Source organism: Panthera pardus, unplaced genomic scaffold (assembly GCF_024362965.1).
Source record: "Panthera pardus isolate Hobbes unplaced genomic scaffold, ASM2436296v1 HiC_scaffold_24, whole genome shotgun sequence".
Lineage (NCBI taxonomy): Eukaryota > Metazoa > Chordata > Mammalia > Carnivora > Felidae > Panthera > Panthera pardus.
In genome coordinates this window covers 77,511,934-77,520,771 of record NW_026526810.1, presented here as the reverse complement: position 1 = coordinate 77,520,771, position 8,838 = coordinate 77,511,934, and the positions used below count along the sequence as shown (strand labels likewise).

General features: G+C 38.8%; 1 non-coding gene across 1 annotated transcript; it reads right to left on the bottom strand.

Moving 5' to 3' along the window:
- Nucleotides 1–842: 842 nt before the first annotated feature.
- LOC128773167 (U6 spliceosomal RNA) lies at nucleotides 843–945 on the bottom strand. The gene has a single exon (XR_008417448.1). It is a non-coding gene; the product is annotated as a U6 spliceosomal RNA (small nuclear RNA).
- Nucleotides 946–8,838: the final 7,893 nt, after the last annotated feature.

Genomic DNA, 8,838 nt, shown 5'->3' with positions numbered 1-8,838 from the left:
TTAGTATTTGTTCTGTTCCTTTACTTTGGCTTTCTTCTTCAAGGATGCCATAATTCATGTAACTAATCTTCTTTGTCCATCCTCAATATTTGTTCCTTCCTCTTGACTCCCTTCAATCTCATACTTCATTGATTTTTGTTGTTGTTGTTTTTTAATTTTCCTCCTTAACCTTCTGTTTCTTCCAAGGCAATATGTAATGGGTTTGTTCAGTCTTGTGTTCCTTCTAATTCAGTCTTCACTTCTGAAATGAATTTTTCTTTTATTGTTTATTCTTTGCTGAGTTGTCAACTCATTTCTGAGTTTTTCTAATTATGATATATAGTAGACACCCCTTATCTGTGGGGAATCTGTTCCAAGGTGCCCAGTGGATGCCTGGAACCACAGATAGTACCAAACCCTACGTATACTATGTTTTTTCCTATACACACATACCTATGATAAAGTTTATAAATTAGGCACAAGAGATTAACAGCAATAATAAAAGAGAACAATTATAACAATCTACTGTAATTAAAGTTGTGTGAATGTGGTCTCTCTCTCAAAATATCGGACTGTACTCACTCTTATGACAATGATGATGATGATGTGAGACGACGAAATGCCTACATGATGAGATGAAGTGAGGGGATGATGTAGGTGCTGTGACACAGTGTTAGGAGACTACTGACCTCTGATGATATGCCGGAAGGAGGATCATCTGCTTCGTGACCACAGATAACAGAAACCACAGACAGCGAAACCATGAATAGGGGTGGACTACTACTGTGTTTTGTTTTCTCAGGTCTTGTAACATTTTAATATCTTTCGTCATTTCGAAATAGTAGATCACAGGATTTTTGTGTTTAAATATGGAATGCTTGCAAACGTGCATGCCATCCTTGAGCAGGGACCATGCTAATATCTGTATCATTCCAATTTTAGTATATATGCTGCCAAAGCAAGCACAATAGATGACAGTTCTGATCTGTATTGTGGGCATGTCTTTCTGGAATAGGAACAGTAGTGTACTTCTCTTTATCTTTTTATTATAATAACTTTGTATGGGAATTGGCCTTAATACTTTTTAGTTATTTAATTTATTTTGTTTATTCATTTTTGAGAGAGAGAGACAGAGCAGGAGCAGGGTAGAGAAAGAGACACAGAATCTGAAGCAGGCTCCAGGCTCTGAGCTGTCAGCACAGCCCCAATGTGGAGCTCAAACTCAAGCTGTAAGATCATGATCTGAGCTGAAGTTGGTGCTTAACCAACTGAATCACCCAGGCACCCCTTAGTTATTTTTATATAAAAATGGTTTTTCTGGCCACCTACACTAAGCAAGTTACGGGAAACCTTCTCTAACATCACAGAGTTCTCTCTTTATTTGTTTTTGTGTGGGGCTCAATAAAACAGTGCCTTAAATTATGGAAAGAGCCCAAATGTCCACCAACTGATGAATGGATAAAGAAGATGTGGTATATACATACAATGGAATACTACTCAGCAATGAAAAAGAATGAAATCTCGCCATTTGCAACAACGTGGATGGAGCTGGAGGGTATTATGCTGGAGGGTGAAATCAGTCAGTCAGAGAAAGACAGATATCATATATTTTCACTCCTATGTGGAAGTTGAGAAATTTAACAGAAGACCAAGGGGGAAGGGAAAGAAAAAAATATATTAAGTTACAAAGAGGGAGGCAAACCATAAAAGACTTTTTTTTAGATCTTTTTTAATGTTTATTTATTCTTGATAGAGAAAGACAGAGTGCAAGTGGTGGAGGGGCAGAGAGAGAGGGAGGCACAGAATTTAAAGCAGGCTCCAGGATCTGAGCTGTCAGCACAGAGCCCAACGTGGGGCTTGAACCCATGAACCGCAGGATCATGACCTGAGCCTAAATTGGAAACTCAACCAACTGAGCCACCCAGGCACCCTGTAAGGGACTTTTAAATACAGAGAACAACCTGAGGGTGGAAGGGGGGAAGGAGGGGGAAGAGGGGAAAATGGGTGATGGGGATTGAGGAGGGCACTTGTTGGGATGAGCACTAGGTGTCTTATGGAAGTGATGAATCACAGGAATCTACTCCTGAAGCCAAGACCACACCGTATCACTATATGTTAGCTAACTTGACAATAAATTATGTATATAAAAAAACAGATCTGAAAAAATAAACATGTGACAATTTTAAAAAATAATACGGTAGCTTGTTTTCCGAGCTTTTCTTCGTTCTATTGCCATACCCCACTTTAATCTACACCTTCTCTTTTCTTCATCTCTGTTGTCTCTATCCTGCTCAATTTTAATTCCATTCCTTCTTTGGAAGCATTTGACTATACTTAACCTTTTGTTCCTCCACAGACATTTCCAAATCAAGTCTGTCAGTTTCCTGGAAAAATCCATTAGAATTTATTTTCTATATTTCATTTGAGTATTTAAAAATTATATATATCTCAGGACTCCTGGATGGCTCAGTTGGTAGATGGAGCACGCATCTCTTGATCATAGGGTCCTGAGTTCAAGCCCCATATTGGGCGTGGAACTTACTTTAAAAAGAAAAAAAAGGCAATAAATATTATATATGTATCTCTTTCATACATTAGAAGGGTAAATACTGTTTCAAGATAGTTTTGTTTTAGATGCATGTTTGTATATGTGTGTGTAAGTACACATGAATGTATTAGGATATGTAACCGTGTCAAAAAGTATGGAAACCACTGCCCTTGGTCATCCAGAAGGGTATTGCAGCACTGATTCCCCTTTGGGCTCCCTCTTTTCCATCTGGTGTTCATTTTCTTATTGACTATTTTAAAACTACCTTTTATCGGGGCGCCTGGGTGGCTCAGTCGGTTAAGTGTCCAACTTCGGCTCAGGTCATGATCTCGCGGTTTGTGGGTTCGAGCCCCGCGTCGGGCTCTGTGCTGACAGCTCAGAGCCTGGAGCCTGCTTCAGATTCTGTGTCTCCCTCTCTCTCTGCCCCTCCCCTGTTCATGCTCTGTCTCTGTCTCAAAAATAAATAAACATTTAAAAAAAAACCCAAAAAAACCTACCTTTTATTTCTGGGCTCCATACAGATCTCTAGGGGAGAACCACTGACAGTGGTGATGGAGTCTGAAAGGGGGCTGGGAGAAAAAAGCCAGGGAGTTTCCTGCCTCCCTCAAATTTCACACCACAGGACCATCTCTTACACATCTGCTCATGCAGTCAGCAGGGAACCGCTGCTGGATTTTTTAGCTAGCCTTCTCATCCCTTGCCACACGATCTACAGGGTTGTAAAATTAGACAGTAAATCATAAGAGACTAAAAAAATGTTAGAAATGTCTTCACTCTTAGGAAAACAGTTTGAAGACAGTCTAGGCTCCTGCTGGAATTCTAACAGATAAACCTCAAAGCGCCCTCTGCTGGCAGCCAGTATTAACCACCACCTGTCAACAATTACAAAATAATGCAGACTTCATTGGTACATATTTTTAAGATGGTGATCACACATAGGGATTTATTTATGGTTATTTATATTTACTACTATATTCTACAACTAAAAAATTGAATTAAAGCACCACAAGTTAAAATAGCTCTAACTCATACACAATCTACAATTTTGTTCTGTTTTGTTTTTACTACAAGTTTTCAAGTATTACAAACAAATCTAAACGATATTTGAAGATGAAATGGACTAGTCATTTATAATTGTTGAGAATAGTGCTTGCTGCAGCAGCATATATAATTGTTGGGAATCACTGTTACACTGTTTTGGACATTTTTATTATGAACAGGTGTAGTATTTCTGGAATAAGTATATGCTGTGTGTCGGTGCTTCTAACTTCATATTTTTCCCTGGTCAAAACAAATAAACTCATAACTATCCTCTTTCAGTCTTTATGTAAAATTTCTAACTGCCTAAGAGAGATTATCATAAGGAAGAATAAAGGCAAATTCTTGGATTTATGAAAATTAAATTTGCATTTATCAAAATTAAGAGTAGTTTATTACTATAGTACAGCCTTAAAATAAAGTTAAATGAAATTATATGGAAGAATGAAATAACATCTTGAAAATTTAAACCATTCATTTTAGTACTTTCTAAACTGATAGTTATTCATATATTAGCATAGTCATAGGAAGATATTTAAAATACCAACATCAAACATCAAATATCTTGCTCAACAAAATTAACTACTTTTTTGTGTGTATTTACACAATGATATACACAGTACTTGCCTAACTTTTTCCTAGAAAGATTATAAAAATTTTATAGTTCCTCATTTTCAAATCTTGTGCCTATCTATGTACTGAGGTCACTAAAACCTCACTATAACTTTGGATATAACTCAATGCACTGGAGACAGTATTTATCCTCAAGAGAAGAAACTATGAAACAATCTAGTTCTAGATCTTTACACAAAGGATCAATAAAGTAATTTATTTCCCAATATGAATATTAATTAATTTGCTATTTACAAATCCTCTATATTAAATTATTAGTTAGGCCATTCCTGATTAATAAGTCTAGAGAGTCTATTGATTTAAGTAGATCATTGGGTAAAAACACAACTGTACAAAATTCTATTTTAAGAATGTTGAGGATAAAATTGGGAAAGTGTGGGGCAAAAGGTTACCAACAAGGTTATAAATTTCATAGGCAAATATAAACTGTTTAATGCCACATCCTTTCAGAGCACTTTGGCTTGTATTAAAGTTCTGATGTTTCCTTTTGTTTAATTACATACTTTGTTTCTATAGTAACTCTAAAGCATATAATCCGTTGCAACGTTCCTAAGCCTTTTACATGGTGACTTCTTTTCAGTCAGTAAACAGTAATAACAATATAATCCTTGTTTAGATCTTCATCTTCTTCCTGAAGATCCCTTAATTAGTACACAGCAGAATTAAATGCAACTGCAGTCTCACTATGCAATTTTGAATAATTAGAAGAAAAAATACAAATTCTAAACCAAGTTCCTAAGTTTTCTAGGAATTTACTGCCACCTTCAGGTTTTAATCAAAATGCATTAGTATTACAGCTTTTACATTTTTAGGAGTCCCTGGTTAACGCAGTAGAAATATTAACATTATTTTCTGGTTTTGAAAGCAGAGCGCTCTCTAACTTAGATTGCAGTACAAATGTCTTTCATGAAACGTGCTTTCATTTTGTCTTGTCTTTTATGATTCTTCTATAACATGTAATTGAAAATCAAAGCCTACAGTTTGTTTTACCAGTCATTACAACTATAATTACACACTGGGAGCTCCCAGAAGACTATCCAAAATATACTTAAGGATCTTTAGGTTAAATCTAATGAAAAACCCTTCAACAAAAACAAAAAAAAAAAAACTGTCTTAAATGTTCCATGTCTTTAGCCCTCTAGCTAAAGACCACCAGGAACATACCTGTAACTGAACAAGGTGGGCCTCTTGCTCATTGCAGTGAGAGAGAACACATATCAGAGGGAACTGTGGGTGTCTGAGAAAGAAGGTGTTTAAAAAAAGGACTTACAGGGGCGTCTGGGTGGTTCAGTCAGTTAAGCATCTGACTCTGGTTTCAGCTCAGGTCATGATGTCAGGAATCGGGAGTTCGAGCCCATGTTGGGCTCTGTGATGACAGCAGGGAGCCTGCTTGGGATTCTGTCTCTCTCCCTTGCTCTGTGCCCCCCCCCCCCAAAATAAACTTTAAAAAAAGGACTTAGAGAATTGTATCATATAAGGAGTTTTTAGTAGGGTTCAAAGAAGTGTCAGGAAGTGGGGGCAATTCTATGATTGTGTACCTTAATTAATCTTATTTATAAGACAGGAGGTATGAAACAAGGCCAAAGATGTAATTAATAAAGCAGCAGCAGTTGGTCATATTAGCAGTAGGGGGCAGGTTTAGTATTTTTGTTGTCTGCAGACTGGCCTTGTTTCTATAGTTAAACAAGATTATGAGAGGGAGAAGGTCTTGTGTTCTTTGTCTCACTTCATCACAGCCACAGAGTGGCCTTGTTTGATGTGGGTGCTTTATGAGATTGTTTCTAGTCAACAGGAGAACGCCGAGGCCCAGCAGCGAGGGCCAGGCAGTTCCTGGTTTCTTCCTTCTCACGTGTGCATTTGCGACTCTACCAATATCTTTAGTTTTTATTCCTTGAATTTGTGGTGAAATTACAAAAGTTCATTATCCTTTTTTTTTTTTTTTAAATATATGAAATTTATTGTCAAATTGGTTTCCATACAACACCCAGTGCTCATCCCAAAATGTGCCTTCCTCAATACCCATCACCCACCCTCCCCTCCCTCCCACCCCCCATCAACCCTCAGTTTGTTCTCAGTTTTTAACAGTCTCTTATGCTTTGGCTCCCTCCCACTCTAACCTCTTTTTTTTTTTTCCTTCCCCTCCCCCATGGGTTTCTGTTAAGTTTCTCAGGATCCACATAAGAGTGAAAACATATGGTATCTGTCTTTCTCTGTATGGCTTATTTCACTTAGCATCACACTCTCCAGTTCCATCCACGTTGCTACAAAGGGCCATATTTCGTTCTTTCTCATTGCCATGTAGTACTCCATTGTGTATATAAACCACAATTTCTTTATCCATTCATCAGTTGATGGACATTTAGGCTCTTTCCATAATTTGGCTATTGTTGAGAGTGCTGCTATAAACATTATCCTTTTTAAGATGAAAGTCAACAGAATATGAGCCCTAGTGTTTGTGATAAATGTTACAAGGGTCAGAAACCCAACTCAGGGGTTGTCAGGCATGTAGGAGGGGGAGCTCTCCTCTCTGCTCCCAGTCACGGCCCAAGCCCGAGGGAGCTCTTAAGGGAGCTCTCGGCACCAGTCATGGCCCAAGGCCGCTCTCTGAGCAGGAGTGCCAAGGCAGGGGGAGACCCAAGGAGACACTGCCATTCTGGCCACTCTGCCTGCAACATGCCTCCTGTTCTCTCACCTGGTTCTCTGGACTTTCCCTTTTTTCTACCTCCATTTTGAGCTTTAAAAGATTCTCTGAGATTCTGGCCCTCTATTGGTTCTGTTCCTGCCAAGTGAATAAACTAGGGCACAGCAGGACCTATTATTTACAGTAAAGGAACGGTGTGTGTATGCTGCTGCACTTCTCGTTTTCTTTTTTAATATAATATGTTGTGGTGATCATTCCAGATCAGCCCCCACAGATCTCCTTCATCCTTTTTAATGACTGCATGGTATTCATGTTACGGAAACAACCATGTGCAATTCCACCGTATGGAACTGCTGAACAGTTAGATTTTCTCCTTTCCTTCCTTCTTTCTTCTCTCTTATCAAACAAGGCTGAGGTGAATCCTTTTGGACATATAGTTTTGACCCTGGGAAAGAGTATACTTGTAGCACAAATTTCAAGTAAAACTGCTTAGTCAACTGGTGGGGGATTTTATAGTTTATTAGGTATTGCTACATTTTCCTGCAAATAAATTGTACCAATTTACACTCCCACTAACAGTATACAAGGGTGCCTATTTCTCTTTATCAACAGAAACACAGATTCTGGTGATAATTTTCATCGTCATTCTTCTCCCTTCTCTTTTATTGCTGGTTTTCCTTCACGCTGCATAAGCCGTCCTTTCAAGCCCTTTTAGAAGTTTTTGCTCGCTTCATTGACTTTAGCTACCACTTGTGCTCTCACAATCCCAAATCTAAATCTCTGCCCTCACCCAAGTTATATATTGTTACCTGCTGGGCATTTCCATCTGGCCGTCACACCTTTTGAACTTAACACATAAAAAAGAAACACAAATATTATCTCTTCTTTGCATCCCTCCCGCAGTCCCAGCTGTACTCCTCTTGTGTTCCCACCCTTGATTCATGCAATGATCCACCCAAATTCAGACCTTAGGGATGCTGGGGTACGTGATTAAACTCATGGCCTTCAGGGCAAGACTAACTGCGAACTCTGCCACTTACCAGCTGTGTGACCACGGGCAATTTCTTAACCTTTGTGTGCCTCACAACGTCCTCATCTGAAAATGAAAATAATGACACCTGATGTTTCATAGGGTTGTGAGGAAAACTCAATGAATTAATATATGCCATGAGCTTAAAACAGTGCCTATGACATGATAAATCCTACGTAAGGGCTATTTATATATTTCGACCCCTCATAGATTTTAACTCGGAAACATTTTCTAAAATCACCCTTTTCTCCTGTGCCACTGATGCTACCCTAATTCAAGCCTTTAGTATATTTACAAGGATGATTGTGATGGCCCAACTGGTCTCCTTGCTTCCTGCCCTTTTCTCGATAGCAAATGTTATATTTCTAGAACCCAGAACTGTTTGTTTTTGGTTTTGTTTTACACTCCCTGCTGGACCTCAATTCTTTTATCTGCAGAGCACTGCAGTTCCACTTTTTCCAAGAAAGGCTTTTCCCCCAACCATGTGGCTCCCACAGGAGCACCTGTTTCTCTCAGGCTCTGCCAGTCTTGGTCACAGTTGTTTCAGTGGGCATATAACTCAGGCTGCCCCAATTAGAACCCTTCGCTGGGATCTCTCAAGCTACAACGGTGGAAATAGAATCAGTTTCCCTCTCACATTGATACCGACCAGGAAGGCAACAAAGTTTGAGAACGACAGGCAATTAAGTTTCCTGAGCTGTGGAGAAAGATGACACAGAGAGCCGAAGACACGGAAGATGAGTAATTTCTTGGCATTTAACTTCCTGCTTCCAGCTGGCCCACAGCCCATCTGAACCCCGATCTTCCTCGTGTTACATGAGTCTTCTAATAAATTCCCCTTTGTCTATTTTTCTGAAGTTGGTTTCTGACCCTTGCAACATTTATCACAAACAACAGGGCTCATATTCTGTTGACTTTCATCTTAAAAAGGATAATGAACTTTTGTAATTTCACCACAAATTCAAGGAA